This window comes from Convolutriloba macropyga, chromosome 13 (assembly GCF_964194025.1).
Source record: "Convolutriloba macropyga chromosome 13, txConMacr16.3, whole genome shotgun sequence".
Lineage (NCBI taxonomy): Eukaryota > Metazoa > Xenacoelomorpha > Acoela > Convolutidae > Convolutriloba > Convolutriloba macropyga.
In genome coordinates, this window is record NC_134480.1 from 14,410,044 (window position 1) to 14,437,279 (window position 27,236).

General features: G+C 35.2%; 2 protein-coding genes across 5 annotated transcripts in view; one reads left to right on the plus strand and one right to left on the minus strand.

Annotated features, from left to right (window-relative positions):
• The window catches only part of LOC142351915 (uncharacterized), a 309,019-nt gene that overhangs the window by 63,982 nt on the left and 217,801 nt on the right, over nt 1-27,236 (plus strand). The window lies entirely within an intron of this gene.
• Nucleotides 1-27,236, minus strand: part of LOC142351964 (GDP-mannose 4,6 dehydratase-like) — a 112,745-nt gene that overhangs the window by 63,154 nt on the left and 22,355 nt on the right. Inside the window, exon 1 of one of the 3 annotated variants that reach the window (XM_075404256.1) lies at nt 11,929-12,062. The exons of 1 other annotated variant lie outside the window; for it this stretch is intronic. The gene's annotated coding sequence lies outside the window, so the exon portion shown is untranslated. Of the gene's footprint in view, nt 1-710; nt 732-11,928; nt 12,063-27,236 lie in introns of those variants that run through there. One more of the 3 variants, XM_075404258.1, reaches the window with a different exon arrangement.

Below are 27,236 nucleotides of genomic sequence, written 5' to 3' on the forward strand. Positions count from 1 at the left end.
CCCAAAAGTATCTTGCAGATCTGTAATTTCAGATCACCCTGCAGGTATTAGAAGCCAAAATAGACCACTCAGTTTCAGTGTGGTTATAGGGCTGTTTACTTTACAGTTCTCGACAAAGTGAGCTACAAATTCCTGATTTGGCGCCAGTTTTAATAACAAATTTGAATTATCAAAAAAATCAGTAACAATTTTAGTCAAAAGCATTCAATGTTGCTTGGGCCTTTTTTGAATAAATTGACTGAATTTTTGAATTAATTAATTTTTGAATTAATTAATTTTCTATCAAAACTGCGCATTTTGTTATTTTATGACTAACTTGTTTGGTTGGTCATAAAATAACAAAATGCGCAGTTTTGATAGAAAATTCACCCAAATGAACACGAAAATTAAAAAAAAGTCAAATGTTTACAAAAACTCTATCCTCGACACAGGCAAAATGTGAAAATGCTGCACTTAAAATTTTCTACGCTCGCATGAGTTTAGTAGTGATACCAGTCAAAACTTTGTCTACAGATATGTATCAATAGCTAAAAATTGACTGAGAAAAAAAACCAAGTTGATCATATTTTTGCTCCCCACTTTAAGTGGCTTGGAACAAGGAAATTCACTTGGTGAATGACAGACATTTATTGCCAACATGCTGTTCAAAACTTGTCTAACTTGTCGGCAATTATTTCTGTAGCGCTGTGATGTTTTCATGCCTGACTTACCCGCTTTCTTTCCACACGTCATCTTTGTGCAGCCCCTCGTTTTGTGTGCGTGTGTGAAAAGTATAATGGAAACTGAATAAAAAACAAAAATGATAGCCCAGCCATATCATGCGGATAATACAGGAAGGAAAATATTTTCAATACCCTCGTTACCTATTTGTTTTTTTGTTCACATGCGGTCTGTGTGTGCGTATGCAACGTTTAATTTACACTTTTCCTCCAAAAGCAACCCATTATATGTGCTATCATAGTGTGTATGCATAAATATACCAGGAAGTTAGCGCTTTTTATTTGATCAATAGAATTACAATTAAAGTGCATGATATACACCCCTTTTGTGCCAAAAACGCTTTGTAACAGGCTATTTACTAGTAAATACTCAGCTGCATCAAGGAAAAAATTTTAATTTTTGTACCGTTATCAAAAATTGACAGATCGTCAAAATTTAAAACTTCGGAAGATAGCATGTTTCCTTTTGGTCTTTGATTATTGTAATGTATGTGCTGCATTAAACGCTAACAAAACCTCCTTAACCCCCTTGCTAAGGGGTGCCGTATTTTTTAAACAATGTTTTCTTTTTTTTCTCACTTTTTTGTTTCCTTAAGCCAATAGCAGATAAATCAGTTTTTATTAAGAGATTCATTTAACCACAGATCTGATTTGAATTTAAATGATATCCAATGAACAGATCTTGTTTTCAGAGAATAGTTCAAGGTTTTTATAGCTCTAAAAACCGACAAACTGTTTTCGTAATGAGTTCTTGAGTTTTGCCTAAACTCTTGTTGTTTTCTTAGTGTTCTGACTAAATTTCATTATTCAAGGTCGAGTTGGATATCTTAAGAGGGTTTAATTTCGCATGTTGTTGATTACTAATGGCTCTTAGGAACTTGCACATATTTGTTTTTTAAATAAAATATCGGTGAGCTTGTGAACTTTGTCTTTTCTGCTATTTTAGTTCTGCGAAACTATAGCAAAATCTCTTAATTGAAAAGTCTGGTCCACTTTCAAGTGAAAAAAAGTTTATTCTTTTAGCCATGTTAGATTTAATTATGTGTTCTTGTAATTTGATATTAACAGTTTTCAAAAAAGTTTTGTGATTGTTGGATATTCGTCTATTATTGAGGATCTGTTCTAGTCTCCTAGCAAAATATCATATTGATCACAAATTAATTGACCCGGGGAAAGCTCAATTAAACCTATGGAGAGTTTTTTTCTCGTTAATTCAATAGAATTTTTTACTTTTGGCTGTGTTTGATGTTTTTTTTGTAGTTGCATGACTTATTCGCATTATTGAACGTTCTCAATGACTTGACTTTCAATAGTAGTATTGGTGAACTATAGTTCCCACCTAATTTTTTTCTGAAGCAGGATATCATTATCAACTGGTTTTTCGTAGTAACGGATGCGCATACGATTTTGACATTCGGAACTTTTTATAGTGGCCAATTATTGTAGTTCATTTTGTTCACTTTTCAAATCAGCTTTTCAAATCAAGATTTTTTGACGTTAAACTGAGGACCGTTCAAATTTATATTCCTTAGTCAGATGCTTATGATTTTATTAGCTTCAATGCTCTATTTATGTAAATCAATGCCAAATTTTTGAATTTTGTCTGTTTTTGTTGTTAATTTGTAACCTTAAGACTTAGCCACACACAAGACAGAATCCATTTGCTTGCTAGTTGAATGTGATTTCTCTTAAAGTTTTCGCGTTAAAATTCTATGGTTTCCATGACTTTTGATGCTATTTATTTTCATAGTTTCAAAGTTGAACTTTTTAAAATTAATTTAGTGGTTTGTTCTATATCTCTTTTTTAATCATACAACAGTTGTTTTCGAATAGTATGTGATTTTCGAATAGTCCCAACCACTTACTCCCTGTTTGGTAGTCAATTAATTTAAAATAAATATTAGCGGGGTCGGAAAATTGTGTGCTACCAAACCGTTTGTGTTCCTTAAGGCCTATCATAGATTCTATTTTTTTTCCTCAATTTTGGGACTTCAAGTCTTAGCAACTGTTCAAAACATCCTCTGTCACTAAAGTGGACAGATAAGGCATTTTTTTTATTACAAATTGTGAATCAAGACATTTGATCTTCAACAATTAATCTCGTTTTCTGAAGAACTCAAAAGCACTAAAGTTTGTACTCATTTTTATGTTCGTTATATGTAAGGTCGGAAGACTTTCCTTTCATCAAAGAACCAAATTTGTAATTTCGATGAAAATTACTTCAATAAATCTGTAACTACTTCAAATACATAGTCAACTCAAATTTTTACCAGCCGATTTTGATACGGATAAAAACAAGAAAGTAAGAGAACAGCTAAAAAATAAATTTCAACTTTTTGTATAGAGCCGAGGATCGCACTACCGATGAAGCTCGGTTTATATGGCGAGCAGTTAACTCATAATTTTCAGCTCACAACATTTATAGCCAGCTCTGAACAACCGTGTGTCTTGGATGTCACAGTGGAGCAACGTCTTTCAGTGCCATTTTAGTGACAGAAAAACAGCCAACATCATTTACACCATCAACTTATAATAAAGTACTTTATGAATTTTTAGTTGATTTATTGTTTCGGGGAAATTTTCATCTGTTAAATTCCATTGTAGAGCAAGTCTTGACATTTTTTTTAATAAACAATGAGATTTTTATGGTGAACAGTCGGAAACTATTCAAAAACTCAGGAAAATAACATGAGAAAATTATGGACCGTGGCTGATGTTAGAATTTCGATCAAACTATAGTCTTGAACTTAGTTAGAAAGAAAGTTTGTTTTATCAGGTTACTGAGACAAGAGTGAATTGACTTCAGTGACAAAGTTTTTATTGAAATGAATTGTTAAGAAATGATGCTTAGAATCAATATTCGTTTCAAACAGCTGAATCCAGCTAAATTTTATTAAAGTGAGATTGTTTGCTGTAAAAACTTGTTTTTAAAGTTTTTGATACCACCAGAAATGTGAACGAATTCTAAGAAAAGTAAATGCGTACTATCTATGGTATCCCCTGCGACTGATTTCAAGGTGATTTGCAGAAGCAAACCATATTGTTAAGCCTTGCCACCCTAACTATTAATCATGGTGTTAAGATTAGTTTTATACCTTGATTTTCTTGCACTGAAAAAGAGTATATACGCAGCTAATTTTTGAGCCTTTTTTCTTCCCTAAAATCAAATCATCGTCTTGATTTCATCATCAGATCTCTCCTGCAAATATCTAATTTCTACTGTAAAAAATATTTTGTGATACTCCTTTCTTTTGAAAAATAAATTTTTCTTCGTAGTTTAAAAAACACTTCTTGTTCCGCTAGCAAAAAATCAAAACCCAACAAGCTATGGAACCACCAATTTTCTAAATCGTAAAACTAATTTCAAAAACAAAATTAATTCGACGAGTCATCATCTTTTTCTGCTTAATACTTTTTCTTCACACCACTATTTTGCTTACTCAAACTACTATGGTTCACCAGACAGTGTAACTGCTGACCTTCACAGGTAAGGCACAATAATTTCCAACCTGGAGTTCCAGGTTTGTTACGATGATGCAGACAAAGGTACTCTATAAATAACTAATTGGGACAGAGGAGCAACGCATTGAGCCTTAACAAGCTGATGAAGGATGCATATGAAAAAGAATTTGAGGACATCAAGGAGAAACAAAACAATGTGTAGCGCCATCTGGCAATGACTCTAGATGCAACAACCCACAAGCAGATGAGACATGACTGTGTGGGAGACGACGGCATCGGAGATGGAGCAAAGGCTTGGAAGTTTTTTTTTGCGAGAGAGATTTCAGAGAATCGAGACACCGACAGTGGTGACTCTTTTAATGGCACAACTTGCTCGACTGCAGCTTGAGGAATCTGAGGATTTGGACAGCTTCTTCGACAGAGAACAGGAGATGCTCACAGGTCTAAAAGAAGCAGGTGAAGTGGTCTTAAAAACCCTCTTCATCGCCTTGGTCCTCAATGGTCTGCCAATGCGGTATGAAAGTTTTGTTTTACAGGATAACTTCAACCCGGCAACAAACTTCTCAGAGTTAAGGAACTTCCAGGAGAGGAGCACAGCACAGAGTCACACGGGAAAAAGTGCCGCAGTGGCACTGTCAGTGAAGCGTGACTTTTGGAAGGGACCCTAGAGGGGAAACGGCTTAGAATTTGGGATCCCTGGAGACTTTGCCAAGGACTGCAGGAGCAAAGAAACAGGACAGTGCAGCAAATGTGACGAGAAGGACCAACTAGAGAAGGAATACAAGAAACAAAGAGATGAGGGCAAACTTGAGTCATTGGCAATGGGTCCAGCTTTGGTGTCACCATAAGAGGAATACTGGACAGCTCTTAACCAGTGGAAGACAGCATGGTTGTACTGATTACATAATCACAACGACCGATTCGTTTTTGGATTTTGTGCCCATTCAACCAGTGGTCAGAAATCCCAACGGTAAGGCTTCCAGAGTGATGGCAAAAGCTGCGTGAGGATCAGCACACCATCAAACAAATGAGAAATTGAACGCAGACTCTCATTTTTGGTGCTTCTGACTTTTCCTCAAACCTCCTATCAGTCTCAAGATGCACGGAGTAGGGACTTAGCTTCATTTTCATGACATGAAACAGCTGAGGGAAACTGCAGAAGGGTAATCGAGTAAAACTATCACAAAAAAATTGTTCTACTTGCCTTGCAGCGTTCTAGATTGGCAGATTGACTCAGGCCTTCCCAGGATGATGTGGGAAGAAGCGATTCTTCAATCAACAGAAACAAAAAACTTGGCGGTAAAACGAGGAGAGGAAAACTGCCCAGAAGAGTTGATGCGATGTAAAGAACCCAAGCCTTCAATTAGTAACTTATCTGGTTTTGTGTTTGCAGAGTCTTCATGAGGAGCAGGGACAGGGACGTCAGCAAACTTGAACTCAAGGAACTTGAAAGAATGTTTGTGGGTAACATTGGATAAGACATTGGATACCTGGTTTACGTACCCAATACACACAAGGTGGCGGCAGTTCGAGATGTGATCATCAAGGAGTGCGAAGTGGGCTCAATCTCTAATCTCTGACAACACATAGACGCTCGACCTACTAGATGAATCACAGCAACTGGAGATCTAGCACTCAGATGATGGTCAGCAAAATGATAACAACAGAAAGAAACAGAGCACATCTACTGCAGCAAATGAGGAGTGGCATGACGCAGAGAGCGGGAAAACACACAAAAAAGAAACCGAGGCGAGATGCCCAGGATATTGAGGAAGCAGCACTAGATGGAGAATCTACAGCAACAAACTGGAGTCTCAGAGACTCGGCATCACTGGAACATAGTTACAGAGAGCTCTTCTCACAGTCAGAGAGAGTTGGTTTCGCTGAAGAGGCACTGAAGCAAGCGGACAAGGCAGAGCCTAGACGAAAGTCATGAGCAAAGAATGTTTCACATTTTTTGACGCAGTTAGGACACATTTTGCTATGACTGATGGTGATTATGTGCAACCAAAAACAGTTTACGAAGTCAAACAACGGAAAGGTTGGGACTAGCGACATCAGGCAGCGAATGACACGATTGAGGCACTCCAAGACAACGAGACTTGGAGCCTAGTGAGACCATCCACAGACAGGGAACTTTTACGGGCAAATGGGCCTATAATTTGAGATTGGGACCCAGTGGTCAAAAAAACTACATAACGAAGGGCTTCAAACAAGTGGAGGAACGGTAGTTCTTTGAGAGTTTTATGCTTAACTGTGAGAGACATTCACGATTCTATTTCAACTATCAGCAAAGCAAAGCCATATGATGCACCAATTCGATGTCAAGACGACTTCTTTGCACACACAAATAGAAGGAAAAAGATCTCCTATAGCCACAGAAGATAAAAAACAAGAATCAGATGGAAGCAAGATAATAAAGCGACTAAAAAATCAGTTTATATTTTGGAACAAGCGGCTAACAAAATTTATAGGACGCTGGCAAACCTCCTGTTAAAACAGGGGTAACCAGAAGCAGGAACGATCATCGCTTGTTCGCGAGAGCAGAAACAGAGGTTCACGCCTTCATCTTGATCTGGGTTGACGACATCATAGTAGCAACAAGAAGAATGACAGTGATCTCCGATTTCAAGAACGCACTGGAGGCAACATTTCACGGGGAAGACAGGAGGAGACTACACTGGTTTCTGGGTCTAAGAATCAGACGAGAAGTTTTCAAAGTCACAGTCAACCCAGAACGCCACATAGAGACAATGCTTGCGCAATTTCAAATGGATCAATGCAAACCCTCAAGACTTCCAGCTAATTTGAATTTGATTTTTCAGACAGCACAGAACGGAGATGAAGATATGGACCAATGGGTCTACAGAGGTTAGGTTGGATCACTTCTGTATCTGGCCAAACTGTCAACGCCAGACATCATTTTCACAGTTCACATTCCTTTCTGACAAACGAATGCACCTACCAATCACTTTTGGCTGTGCGGAAACAATTTCTTCGATATCTTTAAGCTTCAAAACTTTTTAAAAAAATACATACACAAAGAAGCCATTCATAATTTAGTGCGGAAAGTGATGCATACTGGTCTTGTTACGTGAAAGAAAGAAAATGTAAGACGTTCTACTGCTTCAAGCTCAACAAACGTGGCGCAAAACTCGGCTGGGCTGTCAAAAGAAGGCCACAATTGCTTTTTTGTTCTTCTGAAGCAGAATATCAGCGCATGGCATTAGCAGCTTAAGAAGCATTGTATCTAAAAAAATTTCTGAAGGATTTTGGCATAGATCAGATGTGTTTTATAGCATTTGGAAAGGACAACACAGTTGTATCAAATTGTGTGAATAGGATGCACCTTGAGACAAAAGTTCACTTCATTCGGGACAAGATGGAAGATTGGATTGTTTGTTTCCTTTCATTTCTTTCGACAAGATGGCAGCCGACATCGTCACAAAATCTTTACAAGTATTGATGATAGAAACATTTCAAGTCTGAGTGTGGGTGTTAGAATTTCGATCAAACTATAGTCTTGAACTTAGATTTTATTAGAAAAAGATTTGTCACACCAGAATACTGAGGCAAGAGTAAATTGATTTTAGTCACAAAAATTATACACATGCATCCTCAAGAAATGGTGCTTAGGTTCAATATTCGATTCCAACTGGTGAATTTAGATAACTATTATTAGAGTTAGATAATTTGATCGAAAGTTTTCCTAGCATGTATTTTGAATGATTATGATACCCTTGGAAATATGAACGATTGCTTAGAGTTGGGTAAAGGCATGCTATTTATGGTATCCCCTGTTACTGATTTCGGGGAAAGAAGCAAACCAGATTGGGTTGCGACCCCCACTATTAATCATGGTGCTAAAATTAGTTTTGTATCCTGAATTTCTCGCACTGATAATGGGTATATATACAGCTGAATTTTGAGCCTTTGTTCATCTCAAAAATCAAATCACCATCTTTCCAGATCTCTCCTGTAAGTCTCTTAATTCCGCTGTAAAAAATGATTTTTCTTATTCTTTCTCTCTGAGGAATTATTTTTTCTACTTACTTCAGAACGCTTTTTATACCGCTTGCGAAAATCCGTAACCCAAAAGTCAACAAAAACATTCTGAAATGCAGCTCAAAGATGGAGATGCTTGATTAGCTCAACGCAGCATCAGAGCTATGTATATGAATTAGAACTTTGTTAATAAATAATTAAATGACAAATAGTGAAAAGAAGTAGCCCAAAAAACATAATTAGTGAAATAATGTTCAGTACCTACATTGGTAGTGAGGTACGTATATGTTCACTACGTGCATTGGTCGTCGCTCTGTAAACCAGTTAATTATCCTTGTAGATGATAACACAAATTATTTATTGGTATTCAATTTTTCATGAGCCAACTTTTCATCTGTTATACTTGATTAACAAAATTATAATATAACTATAAGAAAGAAAAAACTCAGAGCGCAAACAAATTTAAAGTTTCCCCCAAACATCGTAAACCTCAGAGAACATAATCTCAAAACGATTTGTTTTTCATTTTTAATGCATTGTGTTACGGACATACTCTCTTCGGCACTTTAACCTGGGTGATATACGGACTCGTTTATTGCTGAGAACAATTATTTTTTTTATTGATATATCTTACTGTTTTATGTATTGTCATGTATGTTTGTGCAATACTTTCGTTATTGAAGATCTGCAGAGATCATCCATGCATATGGTCTGGGACAATATTTCGAGCGCACTTTAGTCTGGACAATGGTCTGGAACTCGTCTGGACAATGGTCTGGAACTTGTCTGATCAGGGGTCACTTCGGTCTGGAACTCGTCTGATCAGAGGCGGCTTCAAGCGCACTTCGAGCGCACAACGATCTGCGAGCGCACACTCGTTTGATCAGAGGTCACTTCGGTCTGGGACGGTCTGATCAGAGGTCACACTTGTCTGGGACGGTCTGATCAGGGACAATTTCGAGCGCGACCTCAACCTGGGAATGCCTCTTTTAGGAAAAAAAATTAACTGTTTTCTGAATCGATCGTAACAAAATCAGCAGAACAATTTTAACTAAATAAATTTTAAATTTGTTCCGAAATGAACTGCTCTTTTCCATTTGCTTTGTATAAGCGTCCATCTCGTTTCAATTAAGTCTGATACATTTATAAAAAGTTTTCCTAGTTTTTGCAGCCTTGGAGCCGAATGCCAGTCTGATTTGGGGTTATTCGAAAAATAAGTCGTTTTTTTGAACTTTTTCCGTATATGTAACACAATAGTTGAATAGAACAAATTCCTGACAACACGTTTTATAATGTCAAATCTAAAATGGCACATCAGATCTCACCGAACCTCTGTTGACGCTGACACCCAGACTAACCTGCACTCGAGCGGTATAGTATATTTTCCGTAATTTTTGAACCCGCTGTGTGTGTGATGATGATGATGATTCTGTAAAAAATAATTTCTCACCTGAACTGATTTCCAGTCGTTGTGTCCGCTTTTCTCTCAGCTTTCACTGTAAGAGTGTTGAAAACATTGTTGGTTATAACAAATTGAATGATATTTTGAGACTATGCGATTTGTTTCTTTGATTACATCATTGTGTTGTTTCACTCACAGTTTATTTACTATAAATTGAAATAGTTGAAATTATATTTGAAGAGACGGGCTTCAAAGCCTAATTTTACTTACTCTACGCTAATCTATCATGTTTTAAGCTTGCGTTTGTTTGTACGATGAATTAAATCTCTTGTTTTTCAACTCTAAAATAGATTCGAAAATTGAATTTGTCTGAAAACGTGTTTCAAGATTTTATTACAAAAAGATTTGTCACACCAGAATACTGAGGCAAGAGTAAATTGATTTTAGTCACAAAATTTATATACATGCATCCTCAAGAAATGGTGCTTAGGTTCAATATTCGATTCCAACTGATGAATTTAGATAACTATTATTAGAGTTAGATAATTTGATCGAAAGTTTTCCTAGCATGTATGTTGAATGATTATGATACCCTTGGAAATGTGAACGATTGCTTAGAGTTGGGTAAAGGCATACTATTTATGGTATCCCCTGTTACTGATTTCGGGGAAAGAAGCAAACCAGATTGGGTAGCGACCCCCACTATTAATCATGGTGCTAAAATTAGTTTTGTATCCTGAATTTCTCGCACTGATAATGGGTATATATACAGATGAATTTTGGGCCTTTGTTCATCTCAAAAATCAAATCACCATCTTTCCAGATCTCTCCTGTAAATCTCTAAATTCCGCTGCAAAAAAAATGATTTTTCTTATTCTTTCTCTCTGAGGAATTATTTTCTCTACTTACTTCAGAACACTTTTTATACCGCTTGCGAAAATCCGTAACCCAAAGTCAACAAAAACTTTCTGAAAAGCAGCTCAAAGATGAAGATGCTTGATTAGCTCAACGCAGCATCAGAGCTATGTATATGAATTAGAACTTTGTTTATAAATAATTAAATGACAAATAGTGAAAAGAAGTAGCCCAAAAAACATAATTAGTGAAATAATGTTCAGTACCTACATTGGCAGTGAGATACCTATATGTTCAATACGTGCATTGGTCGCCGCTCTGTAAACCAGTTAATTATCCTTGTAAATGTTAACACAAATTATTTATTGGTATTCAATTTTTCATGAGCCAACTTTTCATCTGTTATACTTGATTAACAAAATTATAATATAACTATAAGAAAGAATAAACTCAGAGCGCAAACAAATTTAAGGTTTCCCCCAAACATAGTAAACCTCAGAGAACATAATATCAAAACGATTTGTTTTTCATTTTTAATGCACTGTGTTACGGACATACTCTCTTCGGCACTTTAACCTGGGTGATATACGGACTCGTTTATTGCTGAGAACAATTATTTTTTTCATTGATATATCTTATTGTTTTATGTATTGTCATGTATGTTTGTGCAATACTTTCGTTATTGAAGATCTGCAGAGATCATCCATGCATATGGTCTGGGACAATATTTTGAGCGCACTTTAGTCTGGACAATGGTCTGGAACTCGTCTGGACAATGGTCTGGAACTTGTCTGATCAGGGGTCACTTCGGTCTGGAACTCGTCTGATCAGAGGCGGCTTCAAGCGCACTTCGAGCGCACAACGATCTGAGAGCGCACACTCGTCTGATCAGAGGTCACTTCGGTCTGGGACGGTCTGATCAGAGGTCACACTTGTCTGGGACGGTCTGATCAGAGGTCACACTTGTCTGGGACGGTCTGATCAGGGACAATTTCGAGCGCGAACTCAACCTGGGAATGCCTCTTTTAGGAAAAAAAATTAACTGTTTTATGAATTGATCGTAACAAAATCAGCAGAACAATTTTAACTAAATAAATTTTAAATTTGTTCCGAAATGAACTGCTGTTTTCCATTCTCTTTGTATGAGCGTCCATCTCGTTTCAATTAAGTCTGATACATTTATAAAAAGTTTTCCTAGTTTTTGCAGCCTTGGAGCCGAATGCCAGTCTGATTCGGGATCATTCGAAAAGTAAGTCGTTATTTTGAACTTTTTTCGTATATGTAACTCAATAGTCGAATAGAATAAGTTCCTGACAACACGTTTTATAATGTCAAATCTAAAATGGCACATCAGGTCTCACCGAACCTCTATTCAAGCTGACACCCAGACTAACCTGCACTAGGATAGTATAGTATATTTTCCGTAATTTTTGAACTCGCTGTGTGTGTGATGATGATGATTCCGTAAAAAAAATAATTTCTCACCTAAACTGATTTCCAGTCGTTGTGTCCGCTTTTCTCTCAGCTTTCACTGTAAGAGTGTTGAATACATTGTTGGTTATTACGAATTGAATGATATTTTGAGACTATGCAATTTGTTTCTTTGTTTACATCATTGAGTTGTTTCACTCACAGTTTATTTACTATTGATTGAAATTGTTGAAATTATATTTGAACAGACGGGCTTCAAAGCCTAATTTTACTTACTCTACGCTAATCTATCATGTTTTAAGCTTGCGTTTGTTTGTACGATGAATTAAATCTCTTGTTTTTTAACTCTAAAATAGATTCGAAAATTGAATTTGTCTGAAAATGTGTTTCAAGGTCAAGCAACCCCAGTCGAACTTGCTAATGACGTTTAGATTCTTGCCACTACGTTTTTTATGCAAAACGCAAGACCAGGACGCTTATACTGCAAGATCTTCCATTATGACCCATATGGAAGTTTTTGTTTTCAAAAAATTAATCTAAATTTTTCCAATGATATAAGTATAATTTGGTTTCTGCGTAATCGCTGCAGAACAGCATTCGACAATTTACAGAGCCTCTTTTCAGCTGTCCTCTCTTTGGTTTTTCGCACTTTTCAGACTGTAACTTTCGCGCTCTTGATTCCTCTTTTTTGGTTACTATGGCCACTTTTTTCGTCCTTTCTTATCCTTACGTTTGAAGTGATATCTTGATGAAATGAAAAATCTTTCCAAAAATTTTGAGTTTAAATGAAGTTTTAGAAGATCTGTGAATGTAGCCAAGATTACTGAGGCTCTAGTCGAACTGACGCGAACCCGGGCTATCGACCCGGGATGACCACCATAAATGTTTCTTGGAAACCATACGTAAGACATGTATGGTTGTATGGCTTCTTTGATACCATACTTAAGACCATACAAAAATTTAAAGGTGATCTCAAATGACGTCTTTTGGATCACGTAGTACAACAAATATATCGTAGTTGCCATTGGCCTTCAACAAAAAAAAATTTTTTTCTATGGTGTCTAGGATACCATATCCAAGACCATAGACTTTTATGGCCCATCCAAGATCATAAAACTTTTTTTGTGCACCATCTTTTTTTGACACAAAAATGATTTTAACAACTTCCTATGCGGGTTTCAGATAATAAAAAAGGAGATTTAAAAATTACTCGTGAAAAAAATTTTATGGTGTCTTGGATACCATATCCAAGACCATAGACTTTTATGGCCCATCCAAGATCATAAAACTTTTTTTGTGCACCATCTTTTTTTGACACAAAAATGATTTTAACAAGGTCCTATGCGGGTTTTAGACGATAAAAAAGGAGATTTAAAAATTACTCTTGAAAAAAATTTTATGGTGTCTTGGATACCATATCCAAGACCATAGACTTTTATGGCCCATCCAAGATCATAAAACTTTTTTTGTGCACCATCTTTTTTTGACACAAAAATGATTTTAACAACGTCCTATGCGGGTTTTAGACGATAAAAAAGGAGATTTAAAAATTACTCGTGAAAAAAATTTTATGGTGTCTTGGATACCATATCCAAGACCATAGACTTTTATAACCCATCCAAGATCATAAAACTTATTTAGATTCCTGAGACATGGGAGAAAATCCCCAAATATCTATATATATAAATATGTATATATATATATATATATATATATATATATATATATATATATATATATTTACACACGTATCCCCATATATAAGTTACATCGATAACCCATCAACAAAAGTTGTATGAAATAAAAAATACAACAAAACGACAAAATTTTTGAGAAAAACCGTAGTTTCATTGACATAAAATTCAATTGCTTTCAACAAAAGCCATCAAATACGCTACATTATGTCCCAATGTAACGACAAAGATGTTTGTCACTCCAAAATTATCAGTAAGACAATACAACAAGTCGTTGACTATGAAAACAACATCAAATACAGGCAAAAACCAAAAATTTAGTGGAAAAGTGCGAGAGAAAACAATCGAAGCCAATTAAGCCATAAGTTTTTTCCTGAAAATTTTTTTCACGATCCATTGAAAAACATCTATGAGCCAATAGGAATTTTCCAAATTAGGATAATGCAATAAGATTTCAAAAGGAACCAAATTTACGAAAAAAATATCAAAAATTCAAAATTAAGTTTGATCGAAGTCAAAAAACAATAGTTAGAAGTTGAAACCGCTAAATACATTAATTTTTGTTGAAATAGAAAAAAAAGGGTTTGGTTATTCCTGAGACTGACTTACAGTTCACGAAAATAATTTAAAGATCGATTAATGTTCAAAAAATTACAGCAAAAAAATTATTTTTGAAGACTTAACCGCCATTAAACTCAATAGCTTTCAACGGAAGTCAATGAAAACGCACAGTTACGCCACAATATGGGTAAAAAGAGGTTTTTCGTGCATAGGTAATCAATAGCTTATCACAATATGTATTATGGCTATGAAAAAAAACAACAAAAACAGGCAAAAACTAAAAATTCTGTAGAAAATTGCGAGAAGAAAGTGTTGAAGCCATTTAATCAATACGTGTATCATTGAAAACTTTAGCTATGATCCATTGAACTTGTTCTCTAAACCAATGGGAGCCATTAATTTTAGGATAAAAGAATAAAATTTCAAAAGCAACAAAATGATGGTCTATTTCAGCGAAACTTGAAACTCGGGAGGGAAATTATGTCATTTGGTACCTTCTCTCAACAAATTGATTTCTTTCAACACTTTGGCTTCTTTGGTAATCACTATCAGGTTTTAATTAAAAGCTCTGAACAGACCCTTTGAGTCATCTGATAACCTTTTTTCAAATGATTAACCACTCAGTCTTGCGTGGTTTTTAAGATGATTATCTTTTACGAAAAAAAAAGCAATACCATTTTTCAGATATTGTGCCCTTTTTTTGTCAATTTTGCTTTAATTTCTGTGATCAACTATGCATTCAGTATTAGCCGAGCTCTTCTTAAACCTTGGTTAATCTGCTCTTGCTTTTCAGCATGTTATTTTGATGCAAGTCAAAACTTTCCGTTTTTTTTTGTTTTTGTAGTTGGAGTATTTAAACCTCAATGATATGTCCTTATCCCTTTTTAATTTTCGTTTTTGCCATCATGTTCTTGTTCATGAAGCCAGTTTTACTCAGGGTCATAGTTAATTCAACAATTTTTCATTTTTGACAATTTCAACAAATTTCCGTGTATGTTTGTGTGTGTGTTGTTTTTTTGTCAAAACTACTCAAAACATCATAGCCTCTATGGTGAGGTAGGATTTTTTTTTCACTTCCCCATAAAAGTTTTCCGTTATCCAGAACGTCAAAATGCACCAGAATCACAACCACAAATACGCCGGCAAATCTGTTTCACGTTGTTTTACGTCAGTTCTCGAGATTCTGGGCTTCGCTTTTAGACCAAAAAATGGAGTACAAAACAGTATTTTGTTAATATCAGCTAAAGTACCGGACCAAAATAAACGGAAGTGGTCGCATTTTGTTAGCACTAAACCGTTCTTGCTTGCCGTGTTTGATTGGTTTCTCAAATCGTCCTAATCAATAAGATATTAATGTTTATATTTGAAAAAAGTCGAATTTTAGGGCTATCTTGATAGACTCAACTTTCGGTACAACAAAGCACGCGAATTGCCCAACAAATGTTAGTGTTTTGGAATCCTCAGTTAGAGGGGAGTTTCCCCATATATTTGTTGCATAGTAGTCTATAGAATTGAGGTGGTCAAATTTAGCTCTGAATCCGGTCAAATCGCTTTTTTTTTTGGTCAATTAGCAATTTTGTTACGAGCTGATTGTTTCAGGACTAAAAATTTTTTTCAATTTATTTTGATCTTGTACCTCAATCACAGCCTTCAGAGAAAAGAAAGCCACGTAAACAAGAATATTTGCAACAGATATCCAAGCAAAATTTGCATTTGCGGAGGAAAAAACTTGTTTTATCACATCGAGAAATGAACTTAAGTTTGTACTTTTTCCAATTTCTCATTCAATTTTTGACCAAAACGAGTGATTTTTGGCATCATCAGTTGCTGTTGGGACGTTCTTCTCGGGAATGGCTAGTGACAGTCCTGAAGATATTCTTTAGAACAATTATTCAATTTTGAATGCGGAAAAACAATTTTTTTTAAAATTTTGTGACTGAGTGTTGTTTTGTGCAATTGAACATGATTTTTGGCGTGCGTTTTGTTTTTTCTAGACATTGTTTAAGTTGTTGAAGCTATTTGTAACAAATAATGGGTTTAATTCAACAATTTATCTTTTTTCACGATCTCATCAAAATTATGTGAATGTTGTTTTATGTCAAAACACCCAAAACATCATAAAATTCATGGTGAGGTGAGAAATTTTTTCCCACCTCACCATGAAGGTTTGCCGTGAACTATAACGTGGAATTGGACCAGAAATACACCCACAAATACGCCGGGAACGCTGTTTCACGTTGTTTTACGTCGGTTCCGGAGATCTTGGGCTTCGACTTTAGCCCAGAAAATGGGGTACAGAACAGTATTTTGTTAATATCTCCTAAAGTAATGGACCAAATCAAACGGGAGTCTTTGCATTTTGTTAGCACTGAACTCCTCTTGCTTGCAGTATTTGGTTGGTTTCCTAAATCGGCCTAATCAAAAAGTTATTAATGTTCAAAGTTGAATTAGTTCGAATTTTCGGGCTATTCTGGGTGACCCAAATTTCAGTACAACAAAACATGCGATTTACCCAACAAGTGTTAGTGTTTTAGAATCCTCAGTTAGTGGGGAGTATCCCCATATATATTTTCTATGGCATTTTACGGAATTGAGACAGTCAATTTTAGCTCTGCAGTCAGGTCACCTCGCTTTTTGGTCATTTGGTACGGTACCTTATAATTGCTATAACTCCTTGAAGAATCGACCGATTGTGCTCATTTTTTTAAAAATGATGCGTATCTCAAGCCGTGCTACAAACAGTACTAAGGGCGTTTATTTTGGTTCAGCCGTTTCAGAGAAATTAGCCAGTAAACTTGCCCTCGATTTAAGCCCCAGAAGCGGTTGACACCAGCGGTTGACACCAGTGACACCTTGAAGCTTTGAACTATATTATGAAAGTTGGGTGTTTTGAACTCCTCAGTTAGTGGGGAGTCTCCCCATATATATTTTGTATGCAGTTTTATGTAGTCCAGATGGTGAATTTTAGCGAAACATGAGCCGTACTTGGTCAATTTTGACATTTGGTACGTTACCTTTATGTTGGAATATCTCCTCAGAGAGTGAACCAATTTTCGATTTGTTTGTTGAATTGAACTCAGCTTGAGCCGTACTTGAATCCCTGTAAATGGCGTTTTGTTTCTTTCAGCCGTTTTCGAGAAATTGGCCAGGACACATACCCCCCATTTTGACCAAATCGTGTCCGGTACAATTAGTGTATGTACATTGTAGACCAACAAAAAAGACGAATTTAGCCCCGAGAATTGGTTCCTCAAACTCCCCTGATAGCGAGGAGTCTCTCCATATATGTTTTGTAGGGCGTTTTCCGTCGTTTAGATGGTCAATTTTTGGTCTGCAAGTCACCTCTCCTCGTTTCTGACGAGATTGGTACGGTACCTTAAATATGTAATATCTCCTCGCAGAATGGACCGATTAGGATGATCTTTTAACATAAAGCGTATCATAAGCAGTACTGTTTTTGGTCCTAGTTTCGTTTTTTTTCGTCCGGTCAGTTTTGAAATATTGACTATTAAATGTACCCCCAGTTTGGCCTGTTGAAACAGGAGAACAAGCTGTGTGACTGGAAGAGTTACTGTAGAGCGGACTTGGTTAATCGGACCTTTTCCATTTGTGCCCCCCAGTACGTTATTCGCCCCCAGTTACAGAGCACGTGTCACAACATGGTAAATCAATATGTAAAATATTTGTTTATTTTTATATAATAATACTATTATTCTAAGGTGAGGGCCTCGGGCCCGCATGAGGTGCACACCCCCCTTGCCCCGTTGAGACGCCGGTTAGTCGGTTTCCCCCCCCCCCCGCTGGGTTTTTGTGCACCTCATGCTGGGGACGTAGTTTGCGTGCGGTCGATTTTTTGGGCGCTCTTAAGAGGTCTGTTTGGTCTGGCCCACGGTCTGGCCGATGGTCTGGACAACGGCCTGGCCATGGTTCTGTTCGGTCTGGCCAATGGTCTGTAGAAAGTCTGCTCAGTCTGACCAATGGTGATCAAAGTCTGTTTGGTCTGGCCAACGGTGGCCAAATTCTGTCCCAATGGTCCGCCTAACTTTCCTAGAAAAAAAGTTCGTATTTCAATCGGAAATATCGACTTATTCGCTTATTCTATTTTCAAAAAATAGTGATTTTTTATTGGACAAGGAGTTGTTCAAAGTGAACCAAATTGTTATCCCAGACTACCAGTAGTATGTAGGTTGTAGTGCAAAAAGATTGGTTAGCCTAACTGCCCTACAAAAAAAGTAGATTTCTCACACGGAAATTTCGACTTTTTCGCTGACTTTATTTTAAAAAATAGTTAAATTTTATCGGGTCAAGGAGTTGTCCAAATCGAACCAAATTGATATACCAGACTACCAGTACTATGTAGGTTGTAATGCAAAAAGAATGGTTTGCCTAACGTTCCTAGAAAAAAAGTTCGTATTTCAATCGGAAATATCGACTTATTCGCTTATTCTATCTTCAAAAAATAGTGAAATTTTATCGGACAAGGAGTTGTTCAAAGTGAACCAAATTGTTATCCCAGACTACCAGTAGTATGTAGGTTGTAGTGCAAAAAGAATGGTTAGCCTAACTGCCCTACAAAAAAAGTAGATATATCACACGGAAATTTCGACTTTTTCGCAAACTTTATTTTAAAAAATAGTTAAATTTTATCGGGTCAAGGAGTTGTCCAAATCGAACCAAATTGATATACCATACTACCAGTACTATGTAGGTTGTAATGCAAAAAAAATGGTTTGCCTAACGTTCCTAGAAAAAAAGTTCGTATTTCAATCGGAAATATCGACTTATTCGCTCATTCTATTTTCAAAAAATAGTGAAATTTTATCGGACAAGGAGTTGTCCAAATCGAACCAAATTGATATACCAGACTACCAGTACTATGTAGTTTGTAATGCAAAAAAATGGTTAGCCTAACTGCCCTACAAAAAAAGTAGATATCTCACACGGAAATTTCGACTTTTTCGCTAACTTTATTTTAAAAAATAGTTAAATTTTATCGGGTCAAGGAGTTGTTCAAATCGAACCAAATTGATATACCAGACTACCAGTACTATGTAGGTTGTAATGCAAAAAGAATGGTTTGCCTAACGTTCCTAGAAAAAAAGTTCGTATTTCAATCGGAAATATCGACTTATTCGCTTATTCTATTTTCAAAAAATAGTGAAATTTTATCGGACAAGGAGTTGTCCAAATCGAATCAAATTGATATACCAGACTACCAGTACTATGTAGGTTGTAATGCAAAAGGAATGGTCTGCCTAACTTTCCCAGAAAAAAGTTCGTTTTTCAATCGGAAATCTCGACTTATTCGCTTATTATTCCGTTTTCCTTTATTATTCCTATTTTTAAAAAATAATGTAATTTTATGGTGTCAAGGAGTTGTTCAAAGTGAACCAAACTCGGTATCAAGTATCCCATGGGTAACTAGATTGTAAAACAGAAAGAATTTTTGCTATAGCTTGCGTAGAAAAAGAGTTGGATTTTCGTACGTTAATTTCCGATTAATTCGAATAATTAATTTTAAATAATTTTAAAATTTTGTGTGTGAATTTATTGTTGGTTTTTTTCAGCTTAAGTTATGAGCTCTTCTTTCCTGTTAACTTACAAAATTCCAAAGAGGAATCCAGGCGATTGCAAGGAGGAAGGCCATCCAGTCAAAAAGGTAAAAAAAATTTAAAAATTATTAAAAAATTGAGACGGGTGCCTCAATGCCAACGGGTAATAGTTCGGGAAACAACCAGATTTTCCCGTTGGCATTGGTTGAGGGCTTTTGGATTTTTTGACTATAATTTAAAAAGATTGATCAGACTGACGTTGCTAGAAAAAAAGTTAGCTTTTCAATGTGAAAGATCGACTTATTCGATTATTCTATTTTCAAAAATATAGAAATTTCTTCGGGTCAAGGAGTTTTTCAAAGTGAACCAAATTGATATCCCAGACGACCAGTACTATGTGGGTTGTAATGCAAAAAGAATGGTTTGCCTAACGTTCCTAGAAAAAAAGTTCGTATTTCAATCGGAAATATCCACTTTTTCGCTTATTGAATTTTCAAAAATAGTCGACTTATATCGGGCCATAGAGTTTCCTAATGCGAACCAAATCGATATCCCAGACTACCAGTGACATTAAAGTTGTAATACAAAAATATTGGTCGGCCTAACATTCATACAAAAAAAGTTAGTAATTTATACGGAAATATCCGCTTTTTCGCTTATTGAATTTTCAAAAATAGTCGACTTATATCGGGTCATAGAGTTTCCTAAAGCGAACCAAATCGATATCCCAGACTACCAGTGACATTCAAGTTGTAATACAAAAAGAATGGTCGGCCTAACATTCAAACAAAAAAATTTAGTAATTTATACGGAAATATCTACTCTTTTCGCTTATTGAATTTTCAAAAATAGTCGACTTTTATCGGATCATAGAGTTGCCTAAAGCAAACCAAACTGATATCCCAGACTACCAGTACTATGTAGGTTGTAATGCAAAAAGATTGGTTTGCCTAACGTTTCGAGAAAAAAGTTCGTATTCCAATCGGAAATATTGACTTATTCGCTTATTCTATTTTCAAAAATATAGAAATTTTATCGGGTCAAGGAGTTGTCCAAATCAAACCAAACTCGGTATGGAGTATCCCATGTGTACCTAGAGCGTAAAACAAAAAGAATTTTTGCTATAGCTTGCGTAGAAAAAAAGTTAGATTTTCGTACGTTAACTTCCGATTAATTCGAATAATTAATTTTAAATAATTTTTAAAAATAGGTGTTTTTCATTGGGTCAAGGAGTTGTTCAAAGCGAACCAAATTGATATACCAGACTACCAGTACTATTTAGGTTGTAAAGCAGAAAGAATGGTTTGCCTAACTGCCCTACAAAAAAAGTAGATATCTCACACGGAAATTTTGACTTTTTCGCTGACTTTATTTTAAAAAATAGTCAAATTTTAACGGGTCAAGGAGTTGTCCAAATCGAACCAAATTGATATACCAGACTACTAGTACTATTTAGGTTGTAATGTAAAAAAATTGGTTTGCCTAACGTTCCGAGAAAAAAAGTTCGTATTTCAATCGGAAATATTGACTTATTCGCTTATTCTATTTTCAAAAATATAGAAATTTCGTCGGGTCAAGGAATTCTTCAAATCAAACCAAACTCGGTATGGAGTTTTCCCTGACTAGCACTTATATGTAAGTTGTTTTATAGGAGCGTGCTGAGAGGGACAAAGAAAACAAAAAGCCCTCAAAGAAAGAAAAACGAAAAAACTTATTCAGGAATCCGATTTCTTTTCGTTTCTCAGGATTCAAACCCACTGAGAACGGTTCTTTTGGCCCGGCAAAGGCAGAATTGAAAGCTGCCTACCCTTTGATTCAAAATGTTTCCTTTCTTGGGCTAAGAAAAGACTCAAACAAGCTACACGGTTGGGTCAATTTTTTGAATCCAAAGGATTGCTCAACGACTTTTTCTCTGATGGAGAAAAACCCAATACAGGGGATCAAACCCGAGAAAATGGGAGAAATACGTGACGCAGAGTTTGCGACAAGTCTCACAAACCCACCTTTTAAGCCTCTCCCGAGGAAGCAACCAGAGTTCAAGGATTTTTCAGAAAATGTGCAAGATTGTGATTATAAATGTTTTTAACATTTTCGGTAAAAAATTGTTCGTACCCAACAGGTTTTTGTACTGTTTTTCTCTTTCTATGATTACCCTCTGTTCAGTAAATTTTACGTTTGTAATAAAAAAGTAGTTTTCCTCCTAACATTTATAGGAAAAAAGCTCGTATTTCAATCGGAAATATCGACTTATTCGCTTATTCTATTTTCAAAACTATAGAAATTTTATCGGATCAAGGATTTGTTCAAAGTGAACCAAATCGATATCCCAGACTACCAGTGACATTTAGGTTGTAATACAAAAAGAATGGTCGGCCTAACATTCATACAAAAAAAGTTAGTAAGTTATACGGAAATATCCACTTTTTCGCTTATTGAATTTCCAAAAATAGTCGACTTTTATCGGATCATAGAGTTTCCTAAAGCGAACCAAACTGATATCCCAGACCACCAGTGACATTTAGGTTGTAATACAAAAAGAATGGTCCGCCTAACGTTCCTAGAAAAAGAGATCGTTTTTCAATCAGAAATCTCGACTTATTCGCTTATTATTCCGTATTCTATTTTTAAAAAATAATGTTTCTTTATGGTGTCAAGGAGTTGTTCAAAGTGAACCAAATTGATATCCCAGACTACAAGTACTATTTAGGTTGTAATGCAAAAGGAATGGTTCGCCTAACTGCCCTACAAAAAAAGTAGATATCTCACACGGAAATGCTAACTTTTTCGCTGACTTTATTTTAAAAAATAGTCAAATTTTATCGGGTCAAGGAGTTGTCCAAATCGAACCAAATTGATATAACAGACCACCAGTACTATGTAGGTTGTAATGCAAAAGGAATGGTCCGCCTAACTTTCCTAGAAAAAAAGTTCGTTTTTCAATCTGAAATCTCGACTTATTCGCTTATTATTCCGTATTCTATTTTTTAAAAAATAATGTAATTTTATGGTGTCAAGGAGTTGTTCAAAGTGAACCAAATTGATATCCCAGACTACACGTACTATTTAAATTGTAATCCAAAAGGAATGGTCCGCCTAACGTTCCTAGAAAAAGAGATCGTTTTTCAATCAGAAATCTCGACTTATTCGCTTATTATTCCGTATTCTATTTTTAAAAAATAATGTTTTTTTATGGTGTCAAGGAGTTGTTCAAAGTGAACCAAATTGATATCCCAGACTACCAGTACTATTTAGGTTGTAATGCAAATGGAATGGTTTGCCTAACTGCCCTACAAAAAAAGTAGATATCTCACACGGAAATGCTGACTTTTTCGCTGACTTTATTTTAAAAAATAGTCAAATTTTATCGGGTCAAGGAGTTGTCCAAATTGAACCAAATTGATCTAACAGACTACCAGTACTATGTAGGTTGTAATGCAAAAGGAATGGTCCGCCTAACTTTCCTAGAAAAAAAGTTCGTTTTTCAATCTGAAATCTCGACTTATTCGCTTATTATTCCGTATTCTATTTTTTAAAAAATAATGTAATTTTATGGTGTCAAGGAGTTGTTCAAAGTGAACCAAACTGATATCCCAGACTACACGTACTATTTAAATTGTAATCCAAACGGAATGGTCCGCCTAACTTTCCTAGGAAAAAAAATCGTATTTTAATCGGATATTATCGACTTACTCGCTTATTCTATTTTCAAAAATATAGAAATTTCATCGGGTCAAGGAGTTGTTCAAAGTAAACCAAATTGATATCACAGACTACCAATACTTTTTAGGTTGTAATGCAAAAAGAATGGTCCACCTAAGAATGGTTTGCTGACTTTATTTTAAAAAATAGTCAAAGTTTATCGGGTCAAGGAGTTGTCCAAATCGAACCAAATTGATATAACAGACCACCAGTACTATGTAGGTTGTAATGCAAAAGGAATGGTCCGCCTAACGTTCCTAGAAAAAGAGATCGTTTTTCAATCAGAAATCTCGACTTATTCGCTTATTATTCCGTATTCTATTTTTTAAAAAATAATGTAATTTTATGGTGTCAAGGAGTTGTTCAAAGTGAACCAAATTGATATCCCAGACTACACATACTATTTAAATTGTAATCCAAAAGGAATGGTCCGCCTAACGTTCCTAGAAAAAGAGATCGTTTTTCAATCAGAAATCTCGACTTATTCGCTTATTATTCCGTATTCTATTTTTAAAGAATGATGTTTTTTTATGGTGTCAAGGAGTTGTTCAAAGTGAACCAAATTGATATCCCAGACTACCAGTACTATTTAGGTTGTAATGCAAAAGGAATGGTTTGCCTAACTGCCCTACAAAAAAAGTAGATATCTCACACGGAAATGCTGACTTTTTCGCTGACTTTATTTTAAAAAATAGTCAAATTTTATCGGGTCAAGGAGTTGTCCAAATTGAACCAAATTGATATAACAGACTACCAGTACTATGTAGGTTGTAATGCAAAAGGAATGGTCCGCCTAACTTTCCTAGAAAAAAAGTTCGTTTTTCAATCTGAAATCTCGACTTATTCGCTTATTATTCCGTATTCTATTTTTTTAAAAAAAATGTAATTTTATGGTGTCAAGGAGTTGTTCAAAGTGAACCAAATTGATATCCCAGACTACACGTACTATTTAAATTGTAATCCAAACAGAATGGTCCGCCTAACTTTCCTAGGAAAAAAAATCGTATTTTAATCGGATATTATCGACTTACTCGCTTATTCTATTTTCAAAAATATAGAAATTTCATCGGGTCAAGGAGTTGTTCAAAGTAAACCAAATTGATATCACAGACTACCAATACTTTTTAGGTTGTAATGCAAAAAGAATGGTCCACCTAACATTAATACAAAAAAAGTTAGTAATTTATACGGAAATATCCACTTTTTCGCTTATTGATTTTTCAAAAATAGTCGACTTTTATCCGATCATACAGTTGCCTAAAGCGAACCAAATTGATATAGCAGACTACCAGTACTATTTAGGTTGTAATGCAAAAGGAATGGTCCGCCTAACTTTCCTAGAAAAAAAGTTCGTATTTCAATCGGAATTTTCGACTTATTCGCTTATTCTATTTTCAAAAAAATAGAATTTTTATCGGATCAAGGAGTTGTCCAAATCGAACCAAACTCGGTATGGAGTATCCCATGTGTAGCTAAAGTGTAAAACAAAAAGAATTTTTTGTATGGCTTGCCTAGCAAAAAAGTTAGTATTTCATACGGAAATTTGCTATTATTTCAAATAATTAATTTTCAAATATAGTATTTTTCATCGGGTCAAGGAGTTGTTCAAAGTGAACCAAACTTGGTATGGAGTATCCCCAGGGTATGTAGAGTGTAAAACAGAAAGAATATTTGCTATAGCTTGCGTAGAAAAACAGTTCCATTTTCGTACTTTAATTTCCTATTAATTCGAATAATTAATTTTAAATAATTTTTAAAAACAGGTCTTTTTCATTGGGTCAAGGAGTTGTTCAAAGTGAACCAAATTGATATAACAGACTACCAGTACTATTTAGGTTGTAATGCCAAAGGAATGGTCCGCCTAACTTTCCTAGAGAAAAAGTTCGTATTTCAATCGGAAATATCGACTTATTCGCTTATTCTATTTTCAAAAAATAGTGAAATTTTATCGGACAAGGAGTTGTTCAAAGTGAACCAAACTCGGTATGGAGTATCCCATGTGTACTTAAAGTGTAAAACAAAAAGAATTTTTGGTATAGCTTGCCTAGCAAAAAAGTTCGTATTTCAATCGGAAATATTGACTTATTCGCTTATTCTATTTTCAAAAAATAGTGAAATTTTATCGGACAAGGAGTTGTTCAAAGTGAACCAAACTCGGTATGGAGTATCCCATGTGTACCTAAAGTGTAAAACAAAAAGAATTTTTGGTATAGCTTCCCTAGAAAAAAAGTTCGTAATTCAATCGGAAATATCGACTTATTCGCTTATTATTCCGTATTATTTTTTCAAAAAATAGTGAAATTTTATCGAGCAAGGAGTTGTTCAAAGTGAACCAAACTCGGTATGGAGTATCCCATGTGAACTTAAAGTGTAAAACAAAAAGAATTTTTGGTATAGCTTGCCTAGCAAAAAAGTTCGTATTTCAATCGGAAATATTGACTTATCCGCTTATTCTATTTTCAAAAAATAGTGAAATTTTATCGGACAAGGAGTTGTTCAAAGTGAACCAAACTCGGTATGGAGTATCCCATGTGTACCTAAAGTGTAAAACAAAAAAAATTTTTGGTATAGCTTTCCTCGAAAAAAAGTTCGTAATTCAATCAGAAATCTCGACTTATTCGCTTATTATTCCGTATTCTATTTTTAAAAAATAATGTTTTTTTATGGTTTCAAGGAGTTGTTCAAAGTGAACCAAATTGATATACCAGACTATCAGTACTATTTAGGTTGTAATGCAAAAGGAATGGTCCGCGTAACTTTCCTAGAAAAAGTTCGTTTTTCAATCGAAATCTCGACTTATCCGCTTATTCTATTTTCAAAAAATAGTGAAATTTTATCAGACAAGGAGTTTTTCAAAGTGAACCAAATTAATATACCAGACTACCAGTACTATTTAGGTTGTAATGCAAAAAGAATGGTCCACCTAACATTAATACAAAAAAAGTTAGTGTTTTATACGGAAATATCCACTTTTTCGCTTATTGATTTTTCAAAAATAGTCGACTTTTATCGGATCATAGAGTTGCTTAAAGCGAACCAAAATGATATCCCAGACTACCAGTACTATGTAGGTTGTAATGCAAAAAGAATGGTCTGCCTAACGTTCCCTGAAAAAAAGTTCGTTTTTCAATCGGAAATATTGACTTATTCGCTTATTCTATTTTCAAAAAATAGTGAAATTTTATCGGACAAGGAGTTGTCCAAATCGAACCAAATTGATATACCAGACTACCAGTACTATTGAAGTTGTAATGCAAAAAGAATGGTCTGCCTAACGTTCCCTGAAAAAAAGTTCGTTTTTCAATCGGAAATATTGACTTATTCGCTTATTCTATTTTCAAAAAATAGTGAAATTTTATCGGACAAGGAGTTGTCCAAATCGAACCAAATTGATATACCAGACTACCAGTACTATTTAGGTTGTAATGCAAAAAGAATGGTCCACCTAACATTAATACAAAAAAAGTTAGTGTTTTATACGGAAATATCCACTTTTTCGCTTATTTTTTTTTCAAAAATAGTCGACTTTTATCGGATCATAGAGTTGCTTAAAGCGAACCAAACTGATATCCCAGACTACCAGTATTATGTAGGTTGTACTACAAAAAGAATGGTCGGCCTAACATTCATACAAAAAAGTTAGTATTTTATACGGAAATATCCACTTTTGCGCTTATTGAGTTTTCAAAAATAGTCGACTTTTATCGCATCATAGAGCTGCTTGAAGCGAAACAAACTGATATCCCAGACTACCAGTTTTATGTAGGTTGTAATACAAAAATAATGGTCGGCCTAACATTTATACAAAAAAGTTAGTAATTTATACGGAAATATCCACTTTTTCGCTTATTGAATT